An 11,549-nucleotide genomic window follows, 5' to 3' on the forward strand; every position below is an offset into this window, starting at 1 on the left:
GGTTCTTATGATGTACATATTTTTATCATTTATATATTATGATGATTATAATAAAGTAGGGTCTCTGTTGTTTTATCTTCAAAGGATCATGTGTCTTCATCATCATAAATGACCATTGGGGGCTGATCGTATTTGAATCAAGCTTAACTCCTTTGGCACATCTTCCTGATCGTATTCGAATCATAGCTGTTCAAACCTCTTGATCATTTAGGGGTTGGGTCGTATTCGAATCATAGCTTAACCCCTTTTGGTCCGACTCTGATCGTATTCGAATCAGAGTCGTTAAAAAATGTCTCAAGGTCATTTGGGGGCTTCCTGTTCAAACATAGGTGTCACTCACCAAAGAGAACATAGTTGTCGGTACCCACTTGATCAGTGCAATGCCAAAACTTAAGGTCACTTGGGGGCTTCCTGTTAAAACATAGGTGTCACTCACCAAAGAGAACATAGTTGTCGGTACCCACTTGATCGGCGCAATGCCAAAAGCCACTTGGGGGCTTCCTGTTCAAACATAGGTGTCGTTCACCAAAGAGAACATAGCTATTAAACCTTTTGGTCCGGCTTCCTATTCAAACATAGGCGTCGTTCACCAAAAAGAACATAGCCTCATGTTTTTTCTCCCTTTGTTGATTTAAGTCTTTTGAAACAGTTTTCCGGTTTGTCTCTTGCTACTTTTTGCTTGCATCTGAAGTATATAAGTGGTTTCAATTAACCCGGCTTAACTTGGGATGATAAGTCGCCAGCATATGGAAATCATAAAACACTTGGAAGTTTTGACTTCTAAAAGATTGGGTTATCACCCTTACTGCACAGGTCACGTAAACCGGCATCACAAATTCAATATCACAGGTATGATATTGTTATTATAGTTATGTTTCAAGTTCTGATTCATATCAGGCTTATCTATAACTCTTTTTTTACATCAATGCTTATATGTGAGATATTATGACTAGCCTTGTGGTAAACCGCCAAGGGTTCTTGTGATCTATTTCTGCGCGCAGGATAGTTCAAAGATTTTCTTATGCACAAGTCAAACAAATGATAAGTGTAATGATGATAAATATCAAAGGGCGGCTTAACAAATTTTGAGCACCAAAAACGTGCACAATGGCACGACAGAGAAAAGTTATTGCTACCCTATTACATGACTCCCTGAGTCTAAATGATTAACTATTTTTTCAAAGCCACAGGTATGAACCGCCTGGTGGATTAATCTTCTTGCCTCTGCTGGCTTGAGGTCTCTGGATCATCCTTCTCCGTGTCTTCGTCCGACTCTAGTTCCTGGAAGGCGGGTGATGACCAGTCAATGCCACTTAAAGCTTGAAATTCAGCCTCGTCATCAATAAGCTCTTCCGGGTTAACTTCGGGAGCGAAAGTGTGCTTACGGATTGCAGGTATCAGATCTTGCACTTTATAAGACAGTGTTGGCATTTTCTAATTCTCCAAATCATAAGCCGACTAATATTGGGGTAGATCGGCTTCACTGGCAATCAGACTAGCCAAAGGACAGATTTCTTTCACACAAGCGGTAAAGTCTTTCTTGCTAAAAGGGGTGCCATCTTCTTTTAAGCTTGGGCACCCGGTTGATAGTTCATCCGGGTCTAGCTCTGGTAGCCAAGCTTTGGCCCGGCTTAAAGTTGTTACAGCCCCGGCTCTTGCACATGACCTTTTCATCTCACCAAACCTCTGAGGCAGTACAGAAAGCTTTCTCAGTACGTCAACTAAAAGGGCTGGTGTTCAATTTGATGGATAAAGTGTGGCCAGAGCATGTTGCATCCCAGTATAAAGTTGTTCTACCAGCGTGTAAACCGCTTTCAACTTCACAAGCATGTCTTGGTTAATGTTGGTGCTTCTGGGGCTTGCATGGTAATGACAAATGAGTTCAAGGCAGTTCATATGATCAAGGAGGGTATTCAGTATTTGACAGTCATTGTGCGACTTACCAAAGATAGCTGAGACCATCTGAGACACTTGGCGTTTTAAGATGGACAATTCAGTTGTCACCTCTTTAAGAGCCGCCTCTGCTTTCTCAGCTCGTTGGGTCAAAGCAATTTTTTCTTCCGCCCAGGCACTTTTCTCGGTTTCAAAGCCGGCTTTCACCTTTTCTATTTCAAACACGCTGAATTCAAATTTCGAGTTTTCCCTTTGGGTCTCCGTTTCCTGCAGCTCCAGGCGTCTCGTCAATTCAAATAGTTCTGTTTGCAGTTGAACAGTGGTGGTCTGCACATATACCGGATCAAAATCATAAAGATTAGTACACAATATTAAGTCCCAAGTCTTTTGCAAGCAACAACACTTGGCACTTGGGGGCTAATGTCTGCCGAAAGCTTGTTTATATGGCGGCTTATGTAAATAAGGCCCAAGCACTTTACAAGCAAGAGTACTTGGCACTTGGGGGCTAATGCATATTGCTGTTGAAAAACTATACAAGTACAAGAAATAAAGGACCGGTTCATCCAGACTAATTAAACCGGCCCTTGGGGACTATGGATTAAGTCAGATTTTTGAGGATTCTACAAACATATATTACTTATGATTCATGGTTCATTTAAAAGTCTACAGCATATTCATCAATACACAGTAGACTTGGGGGCTGGTATAGTAAGTATAACCCATTAAAGAAAGAGTTCATACCTCAAACCGCTGGTGCATCTACTTCACCATATCTACTTCCAGATCACGGCTGCTGTGTACTTGACTAAGATAACTAGAAAAAACTTCACTGGCACTCAGTTGGGAGTAGTCAGTAACGTCGAATCTGACTTTACGTCATTCAATGTGTTCTTCTTTGGCAGAATGCTTAGCCAACACAGTGGGCCTTCCTGGTTCTCGAAAGCCGGTGGTAGTAATTACCACGTCTTCATCAGCATCAGTTATCTTCACTGAACTAGAGATGTCAGGGTTTGCAGGATCATCAATGACTCGCTCCACAGGGGGGCAGAAGTTGCTGGTGGGTCTTCGTGAACCGGCTCGGAAGATCGAGGAATGGAAATTTCAGGCGCTATAGACTGTTGCTCCGGTTCAGGGACCTGGGGATCTTCAGTCGGCTTGTCCTTCATTGCCCTTTTGCTGGGCTTGGCTTTTCCGCTGCATGAATCATGAAGTCGATATACACATAAAAGGATTAGAATGAGTAAAAGATGAGTAAAAGGCTATTACCCAGGAGCTGTCTTAAAAGTCGGCATGTTGGATTGAATTGAATCGCCGAAAGAGGAATGAGATGTATCCTGATAATTCGAGTCAGAAGAGTTGAGCGGTTAACGAGTAAGACCCGCCAAAGGATAAAAAGAGTTTAACTTGGGGGTGACCTCATTTCGACGCTTCCTTGGCGTGTTCGGTAAGCCGAAAGAGAGTTCCATGTCCTTGCTTGTCTGAGGCTGCCGCCGTCTCTCGTGTTGCTATTGCTTCAAAATAAAGTAAGGCGCCTTTGGCAAAATTCGTGCCATTGTCGGTGATGATGCTGTGTGGGATGCCATACCGGGTTGTGATGTCAGCGACGAAGGTCACTGCAGTCGGACCATTCAACTTCTTGATGGGTTTCACCTCCACCCACTTGGTGAACTTGTCCACTACGACAAGCAGGTGAGTCAAACCACCTCGTGCCGTCTTGAATGGTCCCACCGTGTCCAGACCCCAGACTGCAAAGGGCCAGGCGATGGGGATAGTCTTGAGTGCGGAAGCTGGCTGAAGTGGCTTGGAACGGAAAATCTGGCACCCCTTGCACTTTTGGACTAACTCTTTGGCCTCTTCCAGGGCGGTTGGCCAGAAGAAACCGTGTCGGAAGGCTTTGGCGACGAGTGCCCTGGAGGCCGCGTGGTGACCGCACTCGCCTTCATGGATGTCTCTGAGGATTGCTTGGCCTTGGTCTGCCTCGACGCAGCGTTGGAAGACGCCGGCAACGCTGCGCCTGACCAGCTCTCTGTTGACTATAGTGTAGGCTGCTGCTCGGTGTTGCACTTGCCGAGCCAAGATTTCATCAGTTGGCAGCTCTCTGTTTACTAAGAATCTGAGGATGGGCTGGGCCCATGAAGGTGCTGCGATTTCTTCAACTGCCACTAGTGCGACTTGGACAAGGGCGGCTGGGCTAGGAGGCGGCGGGTTGGAGTCCGCAGCCGCATGCTGATTTGACAAAGTCCCGGGGCCGACTGGAGCAGTCCCCGGGCCGAGCTCTGGAGTCCCCGATCTTGCCACTGCAGTCCCCGGGCCGGCTTCGACTGTGTGTTTCTTGGAGTCGGATCCATCCTCCTCAGGCGGAGCCGGCACAAAGATTGAATCTAATTCTGGTGACGGCTTGATAGAAGGATTGAGGAGGCACCGGAGGGCGACACCAGATGGTATTGCCTGGCGGGTGGAGCCGATTCGTGCCAAGGCGTCTGCTTGGTCGTTGTCGTTCCTTGGCACGTGGAGGAACTTGCACCCCTCGAAGTATCCGCTGAGTTGCTGGACGAGGAAACGGTAGCTCGCCATATTTGCGTCCTTGGCGTCCCAATCGCCAGATGATTGTTGGACCACTAAGTCAGAGTCGCCATAACACAGGATCCGGCGAATGCCGAGTTCTTTGGCAAGCCGGAGCCCGTGGATGAGCGCCTCGTACTCGGCCACGTTGTTGGAGGCGGTGAAGTGGATATGCAGCGCATATCTGAGCTTGTCGCCCTTGGGGGAAGTGAGGACGACGCCGGCTCCCAAGCCGGTGCGCATCTTGGAGCCGTCGAAGTGCATCCGCCAATGGGTGGAGTCGGGTGCTGGCGGCAGATACTGGGTCTCGGCCCAGTCGACGAGGAAGTCGGCCAGCGCTTGCGACTTGATGGCGGTGCGGGGCTCGTAGTAGATGGTGTAGGGGGCCAGGTCGATGGCCCATTTGGCCACTCGGCCAGAAGCATCTCGGCTTCCGATGATCTCGGCCAGTGGAGCTGTGCAAACCACAGTGATTGGATGCTCCTGGAAGTAAGGCTTCAATTTCTTGGCGGCAAAATGCACGCCGTAGCACATCTTCTGGTAATGGGGGTAGTTCTGCTTGGAGGTCGACAGTATTTCGCTCAGGTAATATACTGGTCTCTGGACAGGTAGCGCCTTGCCTTCCTCCTTGCGCTCGACTACAATGACTGTGCTGACTACTCGGTTGGTGGCGGCAATGTATAGGAGCATGGGCTCTTTGGGATTCGGAGCTGCCAGCACAAGGGGAGTAGTCAACATCTTCTTTAGTTGGAGAAAAGCCTCGTCCGCCTTGGGAGTCCACTCAAAGAAGGTCGTCTTCTTCATGAGCTGATACAAGGGGAGAGCCTTCTCGCCCAGCCGACTGATGAATTGGCTGATGGATGCCAAATAGCCGGTGAACTTCTGCACATCTAACAGTCGTCTTGGTGCTTCCATCCTCTCGATGGCCTTGATCTTCACAGGATTGCACTCTAGGCTGCGTTCGGAGACCAGGAAACCGAGGAGCTGGCCGGCTGGTACTCCAAAAATGCACTTCTCTGGGTTGAGCTTGATCTGGAATCGGCGCAGATTCTCAAGGGTTTCCTTGAGGTCCTCCAGCAAGGTTCCACGCTTCTCCGTCTTCACCACTACATCATCCACATGGACGTGGGCGTTTCTACCGAGTTGCTTCAGGAGGCACTTCTGCATGCAACGCTGAAAGGTGGCGCCGGCGTTTCTCAAGCCGAATGTCATGGTCAGGTAGCAGAAGGCTCCAAACGGCGTGATGAAGGCGGTCTTCAGTCTGTCAGCCGGGTTCAGCTTGATCTGGTGATATCCTGAATATGCGTCTAGGAAACTCAACAGCTCGCATCCGGCTGTGGAGTCTATCACCTGATCGATTCTCGGTAGAGCAAATGGGTCCTTGGGGCAAGCTTTGTTGAGGCTCGTGTAAACAATGCACATCCGCCACTGCTTGTTCTTCTTCAGCACCAGTATTGGGTTTGCCAGCCACTCTCGAAAAAACACTTCCTTGATGAAGCCGGCTGCCAGGAGCCGGGCTATTTCTTCTCCAACAACTCTTCTTTTTTCTTCTGACAAGCGGCGCAAGGGCTGCCTGACGGGCTTCATATCAGATCGGACGTGTAACTTGTGCTCGGCGAATTCCGTCGGGACACCAGGCATGTCCTTGGGGGACCATGCGAAGATGTCGTGATTCTCACGGAGGAAATCGACGAGCTCGCCTTCCTATTTGCTGTCAAGGCCTGTGCCCATGACAGCATACCTCTCCGGGTGCTCCGGGTCCAACGGTATCTTCTTTGTTTCTTTGGCTGGCTTGAATGATCCTTCTGCTTCTGACTCCTTGGGGTCGGGCGATAACTCGGGCTGCTTGCCGGCCATCGCCACGACCCGATCAAGAAGCCGTTTCTCAACCGCGATCACCAAGGACTCGGCCAGTCGACTGCTTTCGGCCGCACAAGCGGACGACTTCCTGTAGTCGCCAGACACGGTTAGGATTCCCTTGGAACTCGGCATCTTCATCTTGAGGTAGGCGTAGTGGGGGACCGCCATGAACTTGGCCAAGGCGGGTCGGCCAAGCAATGCGTGATATGGGCTTTCAAGGTCCACCACCTCAAACCAAATTGGCTCTCGGCGGAAATGATCCTTGTCTCCGAAGAGGACATCTATCAGGATCTTGCCGATCGGCGAGCAGGAAAGGCCAGGGACGATTCTGTGGAACACAGTCCGGCTGTTCTGAAGCTGTCTTCGCTTGATTCCTAATTTCTCCATCGTATCCTTGTACAGGATGTTGATACTGCTGCCTCCGTCTATCAGTACTCGCAAGAAGCGAGCGGCCCGCCTATCTATGGCAAGTGTGGCGCCTAAGACCAAGGCGTAGGAGCCTGGACTCGGCATCACCTCTGGGTGATCAGCTCTGCTCCAACTGATAGGCTTTTCGGACCAATGCATGAATTCTGGAGTACTTGATGCAACCGCATTCACTTCTTGCTGCTGATGGCGCCTGCTGCGTCGGTCATCCGCTACACTGGTGAACACCACATAGGCTCCGTGCTCATCCGGGAACTCGTCTTGTATCGCGCCGACTGGCCTGACGGCCGGCTGCTGGGGCGGCTGTGGAGGAGGCAGCCCAGTAGGAGGGGGAGGGGGCAGGCCGTCCCCCTTGGCGATTCTGGTCAGCCAGTGACATTTCCTGGTGGTGTGGTTTGACGGCTTCGCGCCGCTGTGGAACTTGTAGGGACCATCTAGAGTCTGCTCGTAGGAGAAAGCCGGCAGCCAGTTGGACTTGCCGCCCTTCTGTTGCTTCGCAGGAGGCGGCCCCTCCAACTGCTGGTCCTCTGCTGTTGCCACTTGCCAACTGTGGGAAGTCAGCTGCGGGGCTTTGCGCTTCTGGTCATTCTGCTATTGCCGCCGACTGGTGTCTCCAGCCGGAGTTCTTGGAGCCTGAGGGGCGACTTTGCCAGTTGTGCTGACCCGAATCTCCGCCTTCATGGAGGAGTCGGCCGTGGCGTACTTGTCCGCCGTGATCAGCAGCTCATCGAGGGTCTCCGGCTCGTCGCAGAGGAGCTTGTACTTGAGGAGGGTGCCCTCTCTGCACCCGGCAGTAAAGTACTCGATGGCCTGCACCTCGTGCACGCCCTCGCAGGAGTTCCGGAGTTCGCCCCAGCGTGTGAGGTAGTCGCAAGTTGACTCGTCAGGGCCTTGCACGCACAAGGAGAGTTGGCGTGGCTTGGGAGGTCGCTTGTACGTGCTCGTGAAGTTGCAGACGAAAGCCTTGGTGAAGTCGACCCAGCTATTGATGTTGCGATTCTTCAGACTGTTCAACCACGTCCGTGCCGAGCCCTGGAGCATGAGCAGGACGTATCTTACGGCAACACGCTTATTGCCATTCGCTATGTTGACGGCTGTGGAGTAGTCGATCAGCCAATCTTCCGGCTTCACGGTGCCGGTATATTTGGGCGTGTCTCGGGGGAGCGTGAACCCTTTGAGGAAGGGCTCATCTCGGATGCGGCGTCCAAAGCAGGGGGGACCCAACTCGTCTTCTTCTTCCAGTGCTAGGGATCGGTGGAGTCGGTCGATCTGGTGGCGGGCGTCGTTCTCTCCGACTCCCTCTCGGCGGCCAAGGAGGTCGCCAAGAGTCGGATGTTCCACGGGCAGCGGGGAGACTCGCCTTTCTCTGCGAGGAGGGGGAGGCTGGTAGTCGTCCCGCCGTTCCACCGCTTTGGGGCGGCCGTCTTGGTCGCGCTCGATGGTGATGTGCGTCCGACTGTGGCTGACAGCCGGCTCCTTGTCCTTCTTCCCACGGGCCCCGCCAGTCGGCGTCCGAGACGTCGCACCTTGGTCTCAGCGGGGCGGTGGGTCGTCATTTTGGCGCTACGGCGCCTCGGTGCGGCAGCCGGCACCATTCTGCGCGGTAGCCGCGTTAAGGAGCTGCTGAACTCGCTCCATCATTATGCGGCGCTCTTTCCCTTCGAAGCTGTCGAGCTCGTCTGCCGCCGCCTGGGCGGCGCGGATATTCTCTGCAGGCGTGGCATACACAGGGCAATCAGCCCCGAAGAGGTTGGCGATTGCCGCGCCGCGCTGTCGGACCGCGCCTAGGCGGCTAGGCCCAGTTGGAGCCGGCGAGCCGCCTACGGCGCGATCCATCTCGCGTTGGTAAGCTTCTGACAAGCGCCTCATGCTTACCAGCTTCTTCGCGCCCTCGACGAGCTGGAGGCGGAGCGCCTTCAGCGTCTCGGCGTCGGCATCTTTCGGAATCGGCGCTGCAAGGCCTCGCAGGGCCGTGTCGAGCGGGTCGTGCGCTCCTTCGCCGGAGCGCTCACCGTGGTCGAGGACGAGGACCTCAGTGACGGTGCTTCCGCCACTCCCCGCGCAAGGGAGCGGCTCGTCGTAGACCACCACGTTGGTGGGGAACGCGTCGAGCGACGCGGTGTCAGAGTCGACCAGCATCGGGTCGGTGGATTCTATGGACTCCAGGTCCGCGGCAGGCTCGCCAGCGACGTGGAGTTGGTCGAGGAGGCCCGCGAGGAGGCTCTCGGGGCCACTCATGCCTGCGTCGGACGCAGGCCCATCGGAGAGGCGAACCTCACCGATAAGATCGGCGACGCAGCTGGCCGCACAGGCGATCTCTGCACCGTGCAGCGCATCGGCACAGACGCCATCCGGCGTGGCTGTGCTCGCCGCGGAGGAACAGGGTTCCCGTCCAGAGCAGATCTCCGGACGACGGTGCACCTCGCCCCACGGTGGGCGCCAAATGTCGGGGGTTGGATACGACATATGCCAAAGGATGGCTTATCATGGTGGGAGCGAGTAGAACGTCGCCGGTGCCTGGAAGCGGGATGAGGCGAAGACATGCACGCCAGCGGAACTTACCCAGCTTCAGGGCTCTCCTAGGAGATAACATCCCTACTGCTGCTCTGCGGGGTCTCCACATGATCACTAAGGCAAGGTGACTACAATGGTGCTCCTGGAAGTGTTTCGGGAGGCAGGAGAGGGCAAGGCTAGCTCTCTCCTCCCTGTGCTATCTGGTCTATCTCTTTTCAGGTCCGAGCCCTTTGCATGGGTGCCCCGGGGGGTTTATATAGGCCTACCCCCCGGGGGTACAATAGTAATCCGGCTGGGCGCGGGTCCCAGCCGTCTGTCTCTCAGGCCACCGTCCTTCCCGCCGGCTTCTGGGGCCCACCGGCTGGCGGGTCCTGCGGACAGGCTTGATACTATAGCGGCACTCCTGATGACGCTAGCTCGGTCATGGGGTCGTGGCAACAGTGCCGCCGTCTATCAGGCGATCACTGTCGCCATCCCCCATCCTATCTGGTTAATGGCTCGTGGGGCCCTAGGGAGGAGTCGGCCGACTCCAGGGAGGCCGACTCCCACAGGTCCGTCTTCGGGGCGCCCAGGCCGCCTTCGGCCCACCCACTGACAGGCGGCCCCGCCTCCTTTGGGTCGTATAGGCCGGCGTCGTGGGCACAGTGTACGGCGCACTGTGGATGAGGTCAGGGCAGGCATGGCAACAGTGTCGCGCCTCGTCGGGGATCTTCCAGCGATACGGCTCACTGTAGCCATGCCGGCCCTTCGTAAGTAGGAGGGGGGTGGAACGGCCACGCCGTGACCGTACCCCACATCGTACTTCGAGATGAGGGGGGAGTCACGAGCCGACTCTCCAGAGTCGGCCCCTCTGGAGGTCGCCAGCTTGGAGTCGGCCCCTCTGGAGGTCGCCAGCTTGGAGTCGGCTTATCTCGGAGTCGCCATCTGGGACTCGGCTTAAGGGGCGCGGCCTGCCCCGACGTCTTGAAAGGTCCTGGGACCCGGGTTAGCCTACCCGTGGCCCATTACTCCGACATGTATCGCGAGCTTTGCTATTATAGTTGGATCTTATGATGTTTCTCCCCCCTCTACTCTCTTGTAATGGATTGAGTTTTCCCTTTGAAGTTATCTTATTGGATTGAGTCTTTAAGGATTTGAGAACACTTGATGTATGTCTTGTCGTGCTTATCTGTGGTGACAATGGGATATTCACGTGATTCACTTGATGTATGTTTTGGTGATCAACTTGCGGGTTTCGTGACCTTGGGAATCTATGCATAGGGGTTGGCACACGTTTTCGTCTTGACTCTCCGGTAGAAACTTTGGGGCACTCTTTGAAGTACTTTCTGTTGGTTGAATAGATGAATCTGAGATTGTGTGATGCATATCTTATAATCATGCGCAGGGATACTTGAGGTGACAATGGAGTATCTAGGTGACATTAGGGTTTTGGTTGATTTGTGTCTTAAGGTGTTATTCTAGTATGAACTCTATGATAGATCGAACGGAAAGAATAGCTTCATGTTATTTTTCTACGGACTCTTGAATAGAGAGATCAAAAAGGGTAACTTTGAGGTGGTTTCGTACCCTACCATAATCTCTTCATTTGTTCTCCGCTATTAGTGGCTTTGGAGTGATTATTTGTTGCATGTTGAGGGATAGTTATATGATCCAGTTATGTTATTATTGTTGAGAGAACTTGCACTAGTGAAAGTATGAACCTTAGGCCTTGTTTCCTACCATTGCAATACCGTTTGTGCTCACTTTTATCATTAGTTACCTTGCTGTTTTTATAATTTCAGATTACAAATACCTTTATCTACTATCCATATTGCACTTGTATCACCATCTCTTCGCCGAACTAGTGCACCTATACAATTTACCATTGTATTGGGTGTGTTGGGGACACAAGAGACTCTTTGCTATTTGGTTGCAGGGTTGTTTGAGCGAGACCATCTTCATCCTACGCCTCCCATGGATTGATAAACCTTAGGTCATCCACTTAAGGGAAATTTGCTACTGTCCTACAAACCTCTTCACTTGGAGGCCCAACAACATCTACAAGAAGAAGGTTGTGTAGTAGACATCAATGGGCCTTATGGGCCAAGAGGGGAAACACACCAGCCACAAGGGGCTTGTGCCCCCCCCCCCATATGGGTCGGCCTAGGAGGAGAAGGAAAGAGGGGAAGGGAAAGGAAAGAGTGGAATAGGATTCCCCTTCCTTCCCTCACCTCCCCTCCTTCCTTCCCCCTCCGACTAAATATGGAAAGGGGGCATTTGGGAGGAGCCAAGTAGGACTCGGTCTACTTGGGGCA

The sequence above is a fragment of the Triticum dicoccoides genome, chromosome 1B (genome assembly GCF_002162155.2).
Source record: "Triticum dicoccoides isolate Atlit2015 ecotype Zavitan chromosome 1B, WEW_v2.0, whole genome shotgun sequence".
In the NCBI taxonomy this organism is placed as follows: Eukaryota; Viridiplantae; Streptophyta; class Magnoliopsida; order Poales; family Poaceae; genus Triticum; species Triticum dicoccoides.